This window comes from Hemicordylus capensis, chromosome 5 (assembly GCF_027244095.1).
Source record: "Hemicordylus capensis ecotype Gifberg chromosome 5, rHemCap1.1.pri, whole genome shotgun sequence".
Lineage (NCBI taxonomy): Eukaryota > Metazoa > Chordata > Lepidosauria > Squamata > Cordylidae > Hemicordylus > Hemicordylus capensis.
In genome coordinates this window covers 27673551-27692605 of record NC_069661.1, presented here as the reverse complement: position 1 = coordinate 27692605, position 19055 = coordinate 27673551, and the positions used below count along the sequence as shown (strand labels likewise).

Genomic DNA, 19055 nt, shown 5'->3' with positions numbered 1-19055 from the left:
CCTATATTCTGCGACGATATCTATAACAACAGCAACAACATTGCCAATAAAATTCAGTCATCCCAGGTCCTTGGGAAGGACTCGATGTCTGGATAAAACCAGTCAACAACACCTGTCTGACTGTGTAAATAAATAATAATAATTTGATTTCTATACCGCCCTTCCAAAAATGGCTTACACAGAGAAATAACAAACAAATAAGATGGAACCCTGTCCCTAAAGGGCTCACAATCTAAAAAGAAACATAAGATAGACACCAGCAACAGTCACTGGAAGTACTATGCTGGGGGTGGATAGGGCCAGTTACGCTCCCCCCGCTAAATAAAGAGAATCACCACTTTTAAAAGGTGCCTCTTTGCCCAGTTAGCAGGGGCACTGGACACATTTATTCACCCAGGCTTTTAATTAGATTTATAGTTTTAAATAATTTTAATAGGGTTTTAAATGTTTTTAATTTTTTAAATGATTTTAATTGTCAATTGATTTAATGTTTTAAATGATTTTAATTGTAATTAGCCCAGAGATGCAAGTTTTGGATGGTATAGAGATAGATAGGTAGACAGACAGACAGATAGATAGATAGATGTGGACAACTGTCTCATGAGACATGCATGCGGGCTAGACAGCTTTCATCACCCGGCCCAGTTGAAGAGTTCCATCCGAACCCCGGGGAAGGGTCCCACAGCAACATCTCTTTCAGTCCACAGACCAAGAATGTAAGTGCTCCTTTCTCAGAGTTTGGACTTCCAGTAACACACTCTCATGTCCGGTTTCATTGTTAACAGTCACCTTAGAAGTCAAAAAAGTGTCCCCTTAGAAGGGCTGAGTGTAAAGGGGAAGGTTTGCAGCATGAGTGAGTTCTATTGTTAACCAGAAGTACTGGGAGCCCCACATCAGTGGGCCCCCTATGGCTGAAAAGGCTACCTCATGAAAGTGCAATCAAGCACAGAGCTGAAGGTCATGGTGCTTCTTCTTTCTCCAGTGGACTGGGGTCCTCTCATGAGAAGGCTTACCCTGCCCCCCGCCACCAGTGAGCTGTCATGTGGCCTAGTGTGTGCTGGGCCTTCCTGGATTACTTGGCCATCGTCTGCTAGTCTAAATACACTCTTAATTACAGTAAACCCAGTCCCGGAATCCTTTGTCTGCCTTCATATGCATATCCCCACCTAAGAAGTCAGTCCAAGGCCTTCCTTGAGTGCTGGATAACCAAGCCCGGACCTTCAACTGGTACAACACCCAATGTCTTCCCCTGGGAGTCTTGGGTGCCTTCTCAAGTTTGGTTTCTGCGCCTCCATGTACACTCACATCCAAGAATCCAAGCCCCATTTGTTAGCACTGGAGAGTTTACCTATCTGTCACATACATGACTCTACTTAGATTTATGAGCAGTTAAGGTTTTTATTCATGAAACTGTAGAAAATAAATGTTTTGACACATGAGTTGACACGCATGTACATCCGTCACATGGGAATATCCCATTTTTTATCTCCCTTGATAAATTATTGTTATTCTGTTGTCTTCTGATGTGTCTATAATTGTCTCAAACAACCCTGCCAGATCCTCCAATCCCAGAGTGGGGGGAGGACCCCCTCATTCAGTCCATTCACGGAAAGCCCCAGTCCATTCGTGGAATATAAATTAGGATCCAAGCCAGCAAATCTACTAGAACTAACATTTAGCTGTATGAGCCACGGGCACTCAGACTTTGGTTCTCTTACATAACAAGGCTACATATTAACACATACTGTACTGGATTTTGGCAACCCTATCTCTGGCCCTAAGGTTTCTAATGGCCCCAGCACTGCCATCCTCCAGGGCCAATCCTGCAGCATCCTCCACTGCTGCTAGCCCAATAAGCCTGCTCTGTCCTGGCCTCCATTTTCTCCAGACTGTGGGCAAACTGGTTAAAGTAATGCAGTTTCTTTGAAAACATAACATACATATTTCTCCCTGGCCAAATACTTCACTGATAGAAGTTTGGATCAAGTGCACCTTTTATTCAATGGGTTCATTGGCTCTTTACAGGAAGTGGCAAAATAGGATATTTGAGAGGCTTGTGTTTTCTCTTTTTGGACTTCCTTTATATAGTAGTGTGGAAAGGAGAAACTTTAACATCTCCCTGGAGTAAATTCCAGATGTGAGTGTATAGTTCCCTTCGGGAAGATTCAGAAGGTTCCCCTTGGCACACCACAGCAGAAGCATGCAAAGAGGAAGCTCTGCTTCTCTTGCCATTCACCTTTCACCACATCCTGTAATGTGAGAGAGCGCTCTGCAAGTGGGCTGGTCTGTAGAAATTGCTTTCAAAGGCCAAGATACACAGACATCAAAATGAAACTCCAAGCCCTCTAGTTTACATTGAGGGGTGTGTGTGTGTACGTACATGCGCACATGTGCACACATGCAATGCAACAGCAGATCAAAAGCTAGTACGCTGCAGTCACTTGGCTGGCTGATCTGCCACTGCCACCACTTCCTCTTGAGGAACAAAGCATCCCACAGCCTCTTGGCCTGAAACGGAAGTAAGTTGTAGCTGTGGAATGGTGTCAACCCACCCACCGGGCATATATACAAGTTGGAAGGAGCAGCAAAAAGTAAAGCAAAGGAAGTTATCTGTGCAGGGAGGGAGCGAGATGAGGGAAGTGGCTCGCTCACCTAGCTCCTCATTATTGCTGCTGCTACCAACAGCAATGTCTTCTCCTCATCCTGACTTCTGGGAAGAAAAAATCTGATAGGCACAGCCCACTCTGGGTCAGGCAAGCAGCTTTGGGGAGTTTTCCTCCCCAAGAGGAGGAGCTGGCAGTGACAGCAGGCAGCAGACTATAAGACTCTAACATTAAACGTGCATATATTTAAAATGGGAGCTCAAAGCACCTCCAGAGTTGACTTTTGGCAGGGTCTTGGCCCTGATAGTCAGTGTCTGGAAACTGCATGATATGTGGTTTAATATCACACACATTGAAGGGTGGTTTGCCAACCTTTATAACTAATAGCTGCAAATCATTGTGTATGTGAATGGCTCTGAATACTGTAAAGTGGTATAAATCTTATTTGAGAAACACAAATATAAAAATATGAAGTTTTTATATTTATATTATACTGCTAGTAGACTGCATAGCTAGCAACACATTCATGACAAGAGAAAAGACTTGCCTTTCCGTTTTTCTAGGATAAAAAATAAGTTGACAAACATTTGAGTAGTATTCCTTTTCGTGCCAGATACAGACATATCCATGCAATTTTACATTTGTTTAGGAAATTCTTAAAAAGGAACATTTGGAGAGAACTTAAAAGGCAAATAATATCATTAATAGAATTTATTAAACTTCAAAATGTTTCCTCATATAAAGTCCATTTCCAGACATAACACTTTAAGTAAGCACTGGCAACGTTTCTGTTTACTTCAATTCGAACACATTCAAACCCTTACAGTAATTGACAATCTTTTAATGAGTGCCAATAATCCAAATATTATTAATGAAATATATCCATCAGTATGGCTCACTAATTCCACTGGAAACTGACTGGCCTTAATATCAAAACTGAATATATTCTAATGATCATTAAGTAAAGATGCCAACTGCACCAAGTTCTTAAAAGAATACACATCAGAGTTAGTTGGAAGCAAACTATGTGGCTCATTAAGTTAGGAACAAACTACACATTTCAACAAGCATACAATTGGCCCTGGAAATTTTTGTCTCCTAGACAGCAGCTGATTGGGACCACAGCATGGGGGTGCTTTAACCCCTGTCCTCCACAATGGGGCTGTAGCTCTGTGGTAGAGCATCTGTTTTGCATGCAGAAGGTCCCAGGTTCAATCACTAGCATCTCCTGGTAGGGCTAGGAAAGACTCCTGCCTGAAGCCTCTGCCCTTCAGTACAGACAATACTGAGCTAGAAGGACCAATAGTCTGACTTGGTAAAAGGCAGCTTCCTAAGTTCCTGTGCCTCCGTCACGACTGGTACCCCCCTGCCCCACAGCAGATATTTGCCTCGTAAGGGACCAGGGGATCAGCACAGAGGACCCAATCCAGATCATGGCAGCTCAAAGTAAAAGCAATTGCAGGGGGGGGCTCTCCCACACTGCAGTCCCTATACAAATTGAGAAGGGGAACAGCTGCTGTTGGGGGGGCAAAAACAAACATGCAAGGGCCAGATGCTTATTGTAATGTGACCACCGTGTAATAGATCATAAAGTACAGTGCCAGCCAGTCATTTGTAGATGAATAAGTAGACCTTACAGCTGCACCCAACCTTGCTAGAGAACAACATTTTAACAGGCAATAAATTTTCCACTTTACTTGTTTTTAAATAAATATTAGAAAAAGGCTGCTTCTTTTATCTAGTTTGGATCTTCACTAAAGGAACTGCAGATTCTATCTATGATTTAATATTCTACAGTGATAAAGGGTAGAAATATGACCCATTCCTTTCCTCCCTATCCACTCCAAGTTATTCACCGTTCTTTTTTGTGTGCCATTTTTTTCATAGGAATTGTATTTTATTTAACACACACAAAGTTCAATTGCTATTGCTATAATCCACTAATGAGTTCTTATACTATGATAAATGCCTATAAAAACCTAATAAAAATCTGTTTTTGTATGTGTTAACAGAAAAAAACTTCAATTCATGTAATCTAAGGAACACCTAGGAATTTTATACCACACTTTAAAACACTAGTAAAGTAAACTAAAGTGTGCCATCAAGTCAATTTCAACTCCTGGAGCCCACAGAGCCCTATGGTTTTCCATTGCCTCCTCCCGTGCAGTATGAGATGATGCCTTCCAGCATCTTCCTATATCGCTGCTGCCCGATATAGTACCAGCGGGGATTCGAACCGGCAGCCTTCTGCTTGTTAATCAAGCATTTCCCTGCTGTGCCACTTAAGGCATTTTTAAAACACTGGGGAAAATCTTATACATTTATTTTCCTTCACATTCCCTGGACATTCCATAGAATAACTGGAATCAATACCTAAAATGCAGTTGTCAGAGGACTGGATCCTTGGTTCCAAAGTGCACTATCTGTTCAGGCCACCTGAAAAGCTGCCAGCCTCGGCCTCTTTGGCCCAGTTGCTCTATTCATCCAATGGGCTCTGCTATAAATCCCCTTCATCAGGAGCTGAGCTATCTGTTGACAATGTTGCCACCAGCAACGGATCTGCAGTGTTCTGGAAGCCAGAAACCTTAGTAGAATGTCTTTTCTTTAGGATATTGAATGGAAATTGAACGAAACGGTTACCTATATGTTGTATAAACTCAATGTTATAATATTGGCCAATGTATTGAACAGAATTTCAAGCTAAACAAATTCCCTATGATCCACTATCAGAAAGTATCCTGCACCTCTTTCTCTTCAGTGGGCCACATAAGGTGATTGACAACATCCTTCTTAAATTTGCTTATTGGCTGACCTGTCCTATTCTGTATGGCAAGGCTAAATAGAACATTCCATTAATAATATATTGAAGATCAATCCAATTCAACCATGTGTCACGAACCATGTGTCATGTAGAGTCAGCAAAGCTATAAAAGGAAAGAAGACTTCTTTCAGAAAATGGAAGTCCTGCTCAAATGAAGAGAACACAAAATCTGGCAAAAGAACTGCAAGGAGACAATATGGGATGCAAAAAGAGAGAATGAAGAGCATATAGCTAGAAATGTCAAGGGGAACAACAAAAACTTGGTTAAATATATCAGATGTAGTGATGGCCATTAACTTGGATGGCTTTAAAAGGGGCTTAGACAAATTCATGGAGGGCAGGTCTATCAATGGCTACTAGTCTGGTAGGTATAGGCCACCTCCAGCCTCAGAGGCAAGATGCCTCTACATACCAGCTGAAGGAAAGCAACAGCAAGAGACAGGGCATGCCCTAAACACTAGCCTGTGGGCTTCTGAAAGGCATCTGGTGGGCCACTGTGAGAAACAGGATGCTGGATTAGATAGGCCTGATCTGGTCCAGCAGGGCTGTTTTTATGTTAACCCCGAGTCTGACCCCTGGGAAAATGCAGAGCACTTGCAGGATGAAGAAGAGTTGGAGGAATCTTCACCACCAAGGTCTCCAGTGTCCTCTGAGGGGTTCAAGGGATCTCCGCCTTCACCTCCAGGACCTCCAGTATCCCTTTACTCCTTCAATGCACCCTTACCCTTATTCTGATTCAAAGGACGAGGTAGAAGCTACACCAGCAGTTCCCCATCTCCACTGTAGCCAGCACCTGGAGAATAGGGCACCACCCATTTAAGTCTTGCATTTCTCCAGTAGTAGGCAGGACTACACACCTGTTCTATTTAAGGCCTCAGTTTGTCTTGGCTGTTTGTTGAAACAACTTTGTTGCAGTTGTGTTCTGTCTTGTTTTGATTCTCCTAGACAAAAAGGCACACATGTGCATGTATATATGTACTGTATATTCAATTTTGATTTAACTCAAGTAGATAAGCTTCATTGGGCAACACAAATTAAAGACACCAACTCCCAAGCTCTTCTGGTAGCATGCAACATTATAAACACTGCACTCAGAGTGACTTTAGATATTAATGATAGATGTGAACACAGGAAGCATGAATGAGTCACACTTCCTGCATTTGTGCATATCATTAACATCCAAAAATGCTCTCAACAGCAAGGGCCTAAAACCTTGGGCTCTTTGTTTAGTCAAAATGGCCATGCATAGTGTTACATTCCTCACAAACTAATGAGCACATGAAAACTATAGGTGATTTGTGAGCTTGCTCTTTATGAGCAAGGCCATAGGGAACTGTGGCTTTCAGCAAAAAGGGATTACAAGGCTAGAGGTTGGAAGAAAATAAAATTAAGTATGGAGTGTAGCTTGCTGAAAGGCCATTATTAACTATTTTCTTCCTTTCTCACTTTTATGGGCATGCTGTTGCTCCTTTAGCCCCAAGTTGCTTACCTCTGACTCTAAGAGCCTTTGTTTCCAAGTAATAAATACTTCGGAGTCTTGGGACTAGACAAGAAGATCATACTCTACTCCAAAAGACTTTTACTGTTGACAGATCATGGTAAGTGATTATTCATTATTAGCTGCAAAACTATGGTCTGAACACTTAATAAACAGGCTGTTCCTTTTAGCTGTAGCATTACCACAGTGCAACTTCTGAAGAGACATAGGAAGCTGTGGAGTTGTGCTTTCAGTCTGTCTTTTTCACTCTTGCAAAATTAAACTCTGACTTAAAATGACAAAACGATACCATGACTCAAGCTAAAATATAATGTCTGACAACCTGACTCATACTGCCTCTAAAACCAGCGTACATGCAGCACTAGCCCCCATGCATCCTAAGTATGTGTGCTCTTGCATGAGAGCATGATTTTTATTTTTTTTTTGTATTCTCCCTATGCTCCAGTGGAAATATAGCACTGAGGGTGATCAGGAACGTTTCTCTGCTGTAACAGAGTGCTCCTAGAATGCAGGCTGAGCACTGAAAATCACTGTACTGCTATGCAAGAGCATAACGTATGCACGGAATGGATTTTGCGTTCTGTTTCAAGCTTGAAATGAAACGCAAAATGGCCGAAACATTCCGAATGGCGGAAACTTTCCATTAATCCTAGGGGGTTTGGGGGAAAGGTTAAAAAATTGTTTAAAATCGGCAGCTTGCCCATTTCTTTTGTAGTTTGGGTAGTAGGTAGCACCCATCATGCCCTACAACACAACCCACTGTGAACATAAGAACATAGGAAACTGCCATATACTGAGTCAGACCATTGGTCTATCTAGCTCAGTATTGTCTTCACAGACTGGCAGTGGCTTCTCCAAGGTTGCAGGCAGGAATCTCTCTCAGCCCTATCTTGGAGAAGCCAGGGAGGGAACTTGAAACCTTCTGTTCTTCCCAGAGCAGCTTCATCCCCTGACGGGAATATCTTGCAGTGCTCACACTTCTAGTCTCCCTTTCATATGCAACCAGGGCAGACCCTGCGTAGCTATGGGGACAAGCAGAGGCATAACTAGGGAAAACGGCGCCCGGGGCAAGCACTGAAATGGCGCCCCCCCCGCGCCCCCCCAACATACTACATTATACTTAGGTTTTTCCTCACAAGCGCCCGCTGCCGCCGCCAAGCCAGGCCACTGACTGGCCGCCAGGCACCAGCAAAGCAATGGGGGGGGCGCAGGCGGCGCGGAAGGGACCGCTCGTGGGGAAAGGGGCACCGACGCGCTCCCTTGAATGCTGCAGCGCTGCTGCACTGAGCAGGAAACATTTGTATTAACAAAAAAATTTAAAAAATTTAAAAAAGTTTGGTCATGGCGGCGCCCCCCACGTGACCAGAAAAGATGGCGCCCGGGGCACATGTCCCCCCTGCCCCCCCTATAGTTATGCCTCTGGGGACAAGTCATGCTTGCTACCACCAGACCAGCTCTCCTCTCCAAAAAGGTGCCTCTCTGCTAAGTTAGCAGGGGCTGCAGGCAGAAGTCTCTTTCAGTCCTATCTTGGAGAAGTCAGGGAGGGAACTTGGAATCTTCTGCTCTTCCCAGAGCGGCCCCATCCCCTGAATGGAATATCTTGCAGTGCTCACACTTCTGGTCTCCCATTCATATGCAGCCAGGGCAGACACTGCTTAGCTAAGGGGGCAAGTCATACTTGCTGCCACAAGACCAAGTCCTGTGGTGTCCCTAGGAGCAACCCATGAACAAAGGGTTCTTTTGAGTACCCCATTGTTTGCTTTGGCCAGAACAAGCAAAGTGAACACATTCTGCAACCCTGCCTTGAAAAACACTGCAGAACAGAAGCACACAGTAAAAGGGAATCTGTCCCTCCCAACACAGAACACATATTTCAAACATAGTCCCCAAAATGCCCCCCCCCAAAATCACTGACCCAGAATTCACTGCCAGCCACAGTGCCTGTGCTGCAATATCATCATTGGCACAAGTTGCTCTCAAGGTGATGGAGAGCAACTCTTTGATGGAGTATACCTTGCAATGCAGACTGCAGAGCAGATCAGAACAGTGAGTTAAGCACAAATTAGTCTCGAGGCCAGACATGCATGGAGCTTATCACAGCAATCACCAAGAAATATTACATAATACAGAGAGAGAGAGCGCTGCAACTGTTCATTTCTTGCCACAACACTACCTCACAAGCAAAATAAACCACAATTCAAGGAAGGAAGGCACCCAGTTTTTCACTTTGTCAATCTGAGATCCAGCAAAACCAGATAGTTATGGCAGCAATAACACAGCATATTATACTCAGTGCTGAGCAAAGAAAGCTACAAGACCAAACCTTCCTTGATTCCTTTCTCCTCTCTTCCTGATGTATCTTCTTCAAGAGAGAGGCACAGTATAATGCTCTCTCTGCCTCCCGGTCCCTTTGAATAACTTTTCAAGTATTCCTGCTGAATGCCTTGAACATTTTCGAATGTTTGGCAGGAACATGTCAAAAGCTCAATTCTTTTTCCAGACTCACTGTGGGATTCGTACATCTCTGTGTAGAATGAATGAGGGTACATAGAAGATTGGGTTCATGATGGAGACCATCGTTTAAGTTTATCCATGTGCCTATGTCACCCACCAAGTCTAATGGAGCCCACAAGCCACACATGGCAGCTCAAAAAGAGCTCAATTAACCTCTGCCTACCTAAGGTGAGCCCACAAAATCAAGGGTAGTACAGAACTTGTCAAGCTATAATATGCAGCTGACGGGCTTTGTCTGGCTCTGTTTTCTTTTAAAAAGAAAACATGTATGCATCTGACATTTATAAGTCCCACAACTTTATAAGTCTCACAACTTTATAAAGGGTTCCAGGATTAAAGTGTGAAAGAAGTCAGTGATGCTCCTAGCATAAGAATTGTTTTCTCGTGTATTTCTCATTCGCAGAATATTAAAGATTTAGATAAATCTTTAATATTCTGCGAATGAGAACCCAGCATCTATTCTGGCAGGAATTATTCTAGTTTTGCAGCACCACAAGCTGCCAGATGATTAACTAGGTTCACACATTAGAAACCACCACAGTGGGAAATAATTAGCACTACTTACTGTTGGCAAAGCATGTTAATGGCCTCCATGATTAACTACCATCACTGCCTTTGGAAGTCTTCCTTCCATATCAAGCTTGAGTCAGTTTGGCAGAACAGGGTACACCAAAGCCTGCTTTAAGTTTTCCCACTGGCTTTGATAGCGCCTTTAATGAGTTTCAGACTACAGTTACCATTTCCATGTATATTCAGGAACATCTTATAAGACAATAAGCCTGTAACACACAAACATTTAACTCTCTGCCAGTCTTGCAGTCAAGATTGTCACAAAATAAAATTAACAGAAGCATGTTTGTGACCATAACTGTTATACTGGTCAGAAAAATCATTGTTATTGACAGAGCGAGCAAGGGCACATTCGTGTGTGTGCGCACACAAACCCAGACACATACACTTACTTTGAAACTGAATCTTCGTTTTGGCTTAACAAAATTGCACATGAACAAGACCTTGTGCTTTGAGGATCAGCCTCAATTTCAGGCAAGCAACACAGCCATTTGAACCTGACAAAGGTGGGAACTGCACCCAGTAACCTTGCAGTTTTGACGAACCTAAACTGCCAACCATGCAAGTAAGGGTTCTCAGATCATAAGTTGCAACAGACCAATCTGACACCCCAAACACAACATTCCTGTCCAAGCTCCCAGAATGCAGTACATTTCCAGAAATGAGATGGCTAGTGAACACTCTTCCCAATATTGCCCTGTTGGAACTCCCATCCAAATGCTTGCCTTTGTGCTCCCCAAAACTGCTTTATGGCAGACACATTGCTCCAAACCCAGACCTTCCAGACTTCCAGGCGTATTTGTGGACATTCTACCCAAAACTCATCTGGGGTTGCCAGCCAAGAGCCTTCATTCGCACATGTCTTTTGCCTCTCAATCCAGTTTATGGTACACAGCTTGGAACCTGATGCACGCTAGGCATACAGACTTTGGAACCCCTTGAATTAAGGTGCCTACCTAGAAGCCTAGGACACTGCCCCCACAGCCATAGTGAGAAGGCTTACTGCAGCATGCACACAGGTTCCCCCATCCGAGATCCACCCTTATCACTCACAGCAAACTGTTTTTATCTCTTCCCACTCTGTTGTTCTACTCCTTATTCACTCTTTCACTTTCACTATCCTCCCAAGTAATTGGACTTCAGCCAGTGATCAACAGATAGGAGCCATTCCCAGCACTACCATGAGCTGTGCAGTCGCAATAACTTGAAGTACATTTCTTTATAAAGTGTAACAAACTAGATGGCTAGCATTTGCATGCTGACATGAGGAGTATGCCCGCCACCACACACAAAAAAGGGGGCGGAACATACCTTCTTTTCTGGGCATGTGTCTTATGCTTAGTGCTGAGGCATACAACCAGAGTAAGGTCACAAACCAAATACGATGGCAGCATATCCAAGACGTTGATATGAACTTTAAGTGTCACTCTGTGTGTTTCGAGGAAACTGTTAACACTTCACTGGCTGTCAGCATGGAAGTACTTTTTAGAAACTTTCTTCTAAATCAACAAAATAAGCTTCCCCCCCCCCAATGTATAAGATAAAGCACTTTTCTGGTAATAATGGCACTTATGAGCTTACAATACCAAAGAGGATCGAGTAGGCTGCAAAACCAATCCCCAGCACCAGAGCAAAAGAACAAGCTGGCCACTGCGTTAATCTAGTGTTAGGGGCCCCCCTGCACCTGTTCTTATGGTCAGTCAGCATGGTGCGGCAGAGCACAGGATTGGGTTCTTTATCTGAAATATGACATGGCTGAATGTACTAAATCTTCAGAGATGCTAACAACTATATCCCTAGACCCAGAACTTAAAGCGTATGTGTCATGTTTTGTTTACCTTATGAGATAAGGCTTTAAACCAATTAAAGAATTCCTGAGAACTGTGCTCTTTTAGCTTTAATGAAATGGGATTTGGGTGTGGAAAGGAATATTAAAAGGTGACTAATTAAGGTTAAAGGCATGGATTAGCTCATGACATAAATCATTATCCACCTTACCCCTTCTGTTTATAAAGGAACACACACACGGCCACCTCACTTCCTTTCTGTTTGTAAAATAAAGTGTTACTTTTAAACAGGGACAGGGTTCCAGAAACCCTTTGCATAACTCAGATTTGGTTTCTGAGCACTGAAAAGACGAAACCAGTGTAGCTGCAAATGAAAAATGCTTTATAGAAATTATTAACCTATATGGCTTTGTATACAGCAAAAATTCATGGTGGAGCACTCCCAGTAGTTTAGGGGGAGTGCTTTTGGCATGGCTTTGCTTTCTATTCTGTACTTTCAGTCTAGGGTTAACAAAGAAAAGGGAGACCTGGGCTTCTGAACCATGAATAGTTGTGAAGAAGAAGGAATTTTGGCAAATGCAACTTGTCATGCAGGAATGAGAAAAGCAACACTTCGTTAAATTCTTTCTATACAACTGTTCACGCTGCAAGAGAGCTCTCTTCCTCACTTTCTGTTCATCCTTTTAAGGTCTGCTTTGGACATGACAATTTTCCATCACGGAGTTACTACAGGTCATTCTCATGACCCAAGCAATAAAGTGGGAAGAGTTTGTCTACCTGCAAAAATGATAATGGGAATATTGTGAACCTGAGAGCAGTATAGCAAACCTCCCCCATGAAGACACAAGTATAAACCTATCTCAATATTCAATGTGTGTACAAAACACCTAGTTCTTGTAGAAAAGAATGGAAAATCTATTGCATCTATACAGAACCCAGTGCTCACATTGAAATCCCTGTACTGCAGGTACTGCCTACTATCCTAACAAAGTACAAGGGACTACAGGTGTGATAGGGGCCCTCACTCAATGCACCCTTTACTTCTAGCATATACGCTGCTGTGCAAGAGGCATTAGACTTTTATGCGCTGCTTGTGCTCTGGAAGAGTTCTTCAGTATCAGAAATATGTTGCTGAAGTCCTCTTGCACAACATCTTGGGCTGTGAGCCCTGCTGTGGTGTGGGAGGTTCTAAACCACCCATATTATGCTGTCAGGAATTCAGCCACTAGTACTGAACTCTAAAATTTGCATCCAGTTTAGGGCACAATACATTACCTTCAATAATTATGATTGCATCATCTATAAAATTTGCACAACACCTGTGCTCATTGCACAAACAGATGGAGATCCTCAACTTATCTTTCATACACATACTGTAATGCAACTTAATTCTGCCATGGACATTTATTTCCCTTTCTGGTTCTCTCTCATTTGCTCTCCTTTAGTGATGCAATGTAAACATAATGTTTAATGCTACTACAGCTAAACATGATTTGTTATCTCAACCCTAAATGCACTCTGAAACTATGGTTTCTCTTTCTGAGCCAAGCCAAGTCAAGCTTCATAGGATGCCTAGAGGGTGACATGAATGAGACCTGTTTGTTGCCATGAAGGCAGAGACACTAAACAGCTAGAGAATAGTTGTCCTCAGCATACATATGCATTTATAATTCTGTAATTACTATTGCCTTTAAGCATAGCACCTTTGAGAGATAATTAACAGATTTCACTGTATAGATTAAAGTAAAGTAAAGTACATTAAAGAAAGAACCAAGCCTATGGGTGCTTGAATTTTTCTACCATTACTTACACTTTACAACGCTTTCAAATTCAGAATTCCATTAGGTCAGTGTGAACATGCTGTGCTAATGACAACACAACCTTTTTAAAAAATAAATTGTTTTGCTATACTATGTTACAAGCTATTTTAGATCCCTTTCCCTTCTTCCTTTTTTTTAAAGTGAAGAGAAAGTGTGTGTGCATGTGTGAACCTGATGTGATTTTGCTCTAAGTCTCCCACGGCGTTAGAGATCCGATGTCCACCAACAGCTGCAGTGCCTACCTGCCTGCTCTTTCAGCGGGACAACTGCTGGGAAGTCATGGACTCCTGACTAGGAGGGGGGAAGGGAATGAAACAATGATATGCAATGAGAGGAGATCACTTAAAGCAGACCACTTAAAGCAGACTAAACATTTCAGTTAGCTCTGAATTCCTTCTAGAAACATATTGCCAGCATATGTATGGGCAGTCAATCAGTTAAAGATGGACTCATGAGCTAGACTAAAATAAGGCACTAATTAAAACTAGGAATACCAGAGTGAAAAAAATCAACCCATTTAAAAAAAGCAATATTCTTGAACATACAGAATTTGCCAATTCCTTGCTGCCTTCTCCTAATAATTCAGGATATGCCAAGTTTCAGGAGACACTAATATAGGATGATAAGCATTGTAGGTGTGCAACACATGAGTTCTACTCTCTGTAATTTAAACTGGCATGTAAACAACAGAAATGGAGTTTGGGGACAGAGGGATGGAGATCCAGAGAAATCACACGTGTGTTCATCACTTGAAAACCACATGTATTGACTTGCATATATGAAAGAACCACACACAAATCAAAGGCCACAGAGATTTCACAAAACATCAGACATAATACCTTTTAATGAACAGGTCTTGTACCCATGGATCTATAAAATTATGAATGGGATGGAAAAAGCAGACAGAGTGGATATTTCTTTTCCCCATAATACCAGAACCCAGAGTGAAATGAAACTGACTGGAAGAAGATTGAAGACAAACAAAATTAAGCACTTTTTCACATAGTGCACAATTAATTTATGGAATTCATTGCCATAAGATCCATCAATTTTTGAAGTTGGACGGGACCTTGGAGGCCTTCTAGTGCAAACCCCTGGTTCAGTGCAGGATTCTGCTATAACATCTCAGATAGCCATCCAGCTTTGAAAAGGGGAGCAAACAAATTCAAGAATGGCAGATCCACAAATGGCTTTTAATCATGATGGCTGCATGCTACTTCCAGGTTCAGTAGACCTCTGGGCATCAGCGAATTAAAATGGACACTGGAACTCGACACTTGCAGTCAGAAAATCACACCGTTTACTACTCAGTACACAAAAAACAAAGAAGGGACGGTGTTGCTTTCATAGTCAAGAAGGATACTTGGGTACAATACAGTCAGTGACAGACTAATATCAATCAGATTTTGTGGACAACACTCTAACATGACAGTTTTTCAAGTCTATGCCCCAACAACTGGTGCACAAGAAGAGGAAGTTGATGAGTTCTATGCTCAAGTTCAGTATGAAATTGACAGAACATGCAAGCAAGAAGTGCTGGTGGTGGTTGGAGACTGGAATGCCAAAGTTGGAAATGGCAAGGAGGAAAACACAGCCGGACTGTATGGCCTAGGAAACAGAAATGAAGCAGGAGGATGACTTATTAATTCCTGCCAATCCAATGATCTCTTCATTGCGAATACATTCTTCAACCAACCAAAGCGGCGCCTATACACATAGACATCACCAGATGGAGTACACAAAAATCAAATTAATTACATTATTGGTGCAAAGAGGTGGGAGAGCTCAGTTATAACAACAAAGATGTAGCTGGGGGTCGAGTGTGGAACAGATCACGAATTGCTCATGTGCAAGCTCCAAGTCAAGCTAAAGCGGAAAAACAAAGCTATCCAGTTTCCACGATATGATCCGAGGAATGTACCCACCATTTTCAAGAAGAACATCAGGAACCACAGTGATGTTCTGAACCTCACTGATAGGGAACCAGAGGAACTGTGGAATGAAATCAAAGAAGTTGTTAAGGACGAATGCAAAAAGAGACTACCAAAGACCAAAAAACAGAAGAAAGCAAAGTGGATGTCAGAACAGACAGTGGAAATTGCCAAGAAGAGGAGAGAAGCCAAAGTCAAGAAAGATAAAGACCTCAGGAAGGAACTTAATAGGGAATTTCAGAAAGCTGTTAGAAGACACAAGGAGCAGTACTACGACGACACCTGTAAAGACCTTGAGGATGGAAGTAAAAGGTAAAGTGTGATGTCATTTCGACTCCTGGTGCCCACAGAGCCCTGTGGTTTTATTTGATAGAGTACAGGAGGGATTTACCACTGCCTCCTCCCACCCAGTATGAGATGATGCCTTTCAGCATCCTCCTATGTTGCTGCTGCCCGATATAGTACCAGCGGGGATTCAAACTGGCAACCTTCTGCTTGTTAGTCAAGCTGCCCAGAGACGTAAGTTTTGGCGGGGTATAAATTTAATAAATAAATGAATAAATAAATGAATAAATAAATAAATTTCCCCGCTGCACCACTTAAGGTGACCACGAGGATGGAAGTAGACACTGCATAACAAGGAAAGTTTTTAAAAAGAACTCTGAACTCAGAGGGAGGTTCCAACCTCAAATTGGTATGTTAAGGGATGCCAAAGGACAAATAGTAACAGTTTCATAAAAGATCAGATAGATATGGAAGGAGTATACTGAAAATCTGTACAGTAGGGATGTCAAAATCCAAGATACTCTAGAAGAGATTTCCTACTTGCAAGAACCTCTAGTATGGGAAGATGAAGTTAGATTAGCACTCCAGTCATTACCAAGTCAGAAGGCTACAGAAATTGATGGGATAACTACAGAAATATGGCAGGCAACAGAAGAAGAATCAAGTCAAGGCTCTAACCAAACTATGCCAGCAAATTTGGAGAACGACACAGTGGCCAGCAGACTGGAAGAGGTCAGTCTACATACCCATACCAAAGAAAGGAGACTTAACCAATTGCACAAACCATTACACAATATCCTTAATTTCACATGTTACCAAAATAATGCTCAGGATCATCCAACGCAGATTAAAGCCCTATGTGGAAAGGGAAATGCCAGATATTCAAGCTGGTTTCAGAAAAGGCCAAGAGACATAGTTCCAAGAGGAACAAGAGACATTATTGCTGATGCATGCTGGATAATTGAGAGAGCCAAATAATTTTTTTTAAAGTCAGTATATGCTTCATTTACAACAGAAAAGCCTTTGATTGTGTTGACCATGTCAAGTTGTGGAATATCCTGGGGAAAATGGGCGTCCCAGAACATCTCATTTATTTATTTATTTATTTATTTATTTTTGCATTTATATACCGCCTTTCGTTAAAAAGATAACCCCAAGGCGGTTTGACCTCAGTATGAAATTGAGGTCATTGACCTCATGAGAAACCTATACACAGGACAGGAAGCCACAGACCGAACATGGTGAGACAGACTGGTTCCAGACTGGCAAAGTATACTTTCTCCCTATTTATTCAACTTATATGCTGAATATGAGAGAAGCTGAATTAGAAGAAGAGGAGCATGGTTTTTAAGTTGGAGGAAGAAACATCAATAACCTGCACTATGCTGATGACACCACTCTGATAGTTGAGAATGTGGATGATTTGCAAGCTTTAGTAATGAAAGTCAAGGAGCACAGTGAAAAAATGGAACTATGACTAAATGTAACGATGACTAAACTAATGACAACGGCTACAGCAACCAGCCTCAGAATTGACAATGAAGACACTGAAGTGGTGGATAGCATTTTAGGATCTACCATCAACAGTAAAGGATCTAGCTGTCAAAAAATACGCCACAGACTAGCACTTGGTAGAGTTGCAATGAAGGTCCTGGAAAGGATATTTAGATGCCATGATGTGTCTATACCTACAAAGATTAGAATTGTTCGAACGATGGTTTTTCCCATGACACTCTATAGATGTGAATCTGGACTTTGAAGAAGCAGGTCCGAAAAAGTATTGATGCTTTGGAACTTTGGTGCTGGAGAAGACTTTTGAGGATACCATGGACAGCTAGGAAAACAAACAAATGGATCATAGAACAAAATCAATCCACAATTTTCACTCGAGGCACAAATGATCAGGCTGAAACTACCATACTTCGGACACATTATGTGAAAACCCAGTTCCCTTGAGAACAGCAATGTGGATGGAATTGATTATGACAGCAATGAATGCATCACTGAGAGACCTAAAAGGCCAAGTTGAAGACAGATCATCCTGGATAGAATCTATCTATGTGGTTGCTAAGAGTTGACACTGACTTGACAGCACTTAATCAATCAATCAATCAATCAATGCCTCTGGGGAGCAATGGTGTGGGGAAGGATATTTGCCTACATGTCCACTTCTGAGGTTCTCAGGAGAAATTCAACTGGTCATTGGGAAAAACAGGATGCTAGACTGGTCTAATCCAACAAGGCTTTCTTATGTTCAGATTTAAGGAAAATAACTAGAAGAGGTTCTTTGAAACATATCTTTTAAAAAACAGATGATGCTTGCTGCATTAGAAAAGAGAAGCAGAAAAGACCCACTTTTTTCTAAAAAGAGAGCGAGAGAGTGCATGCAGCTTCTGAGGTTTCATCTTAGAAAGATGAGCACATCTGGACCAACCTGTTAGTAGATGGAAATATAGCAGGGTAGACAAAGAAATGAAGGACTTTCAATATACTTGGAAGGAATCCAAACTGCAGGATGTTTAGTGTCATGATCAAACACTGTGAGGTCCTGAATTAATATTCATATTTAAAACAACTTAAGCAATTTATCAGATTTATAACATCTTTCCAGCAAGGGGTGGTGGTGGGATAAGTAATTTCCAAATCAATAGCTTGCTTGGAAAAATAATATCTGTGGATAAAATAATTTGACAGTCGCCCCTTATTTTGACTTCTTGGAAAAAGTTTGCTATGCCTTGAGACAGTCTAAATTTGGAATATATATATATATATATATATATATATATATATATATATATATATATATAAAAACGCTGTTTGCTACCAGACAGCATCCCCTCTTGAAATGTGAGAAGAAAAGAAGAACTTGCAGTCATATTTCCATAATTAGTTATTGGAAAGAACAAACCCATAACACTGTACTTCTGTTAAAACAATACCATGAGTTTAAAACAAAAGCTGATCTCAGTTAAATAGGTGTCATGGTATAACAGATGGCTGGCTTACTCTGCCTTCAAAGTTAATACCTTTTCCATTTCCCAAGCTGCAGTCAGTGTATAATTAGCAATGAAAATGAGAAAACTGACATTAAAAGTAATTTGCACATTAATTATCTCATATTGCTTACAAACAAGTTACTTAGGGCAGAACTGGAGGTACAGAAGACATGGCCCGGCCTAACCACATTTAATTTCCACCCTCTCCCCTATAACATCTACTGAAACTC

General features: G+C 41.8%; 1 protein-coding gene across 6 annotated transcripts in view; it reads right to left on the bottom strand.

Moving 5' to 3' along the window:
* The window catches only part of BMPR1B (bone morphogenetic protein receptor type 1B), a 367640-nt gene that overhangs the window by 161151 nt on the left and 187434 nt on the right, over positions 1–19055 (bottom strand). The window contains exons 1-2 of one of the 6 annotated variants that reach the window (XM_053254090.1): positions 6282–6357; positions 4977–5205 (exon numbers count right to left, since the gene is read on the bottom strand). The exons of 3 other annotated variants lie outside the window; for them this stretch is intronic. The gene's annotated coding sequence lies outside the window, so the exon portion shown is untranslated. Of the gene's footprint in view, positions 1–1166; positions 1185–4976; positions 5206–6281; positions 6358–19055 lie in introns of those variants that run through there. 2 more of the 6 variants (XM_053254098.1, XM_053254093.1) reach the window with 2 other exon arrangements.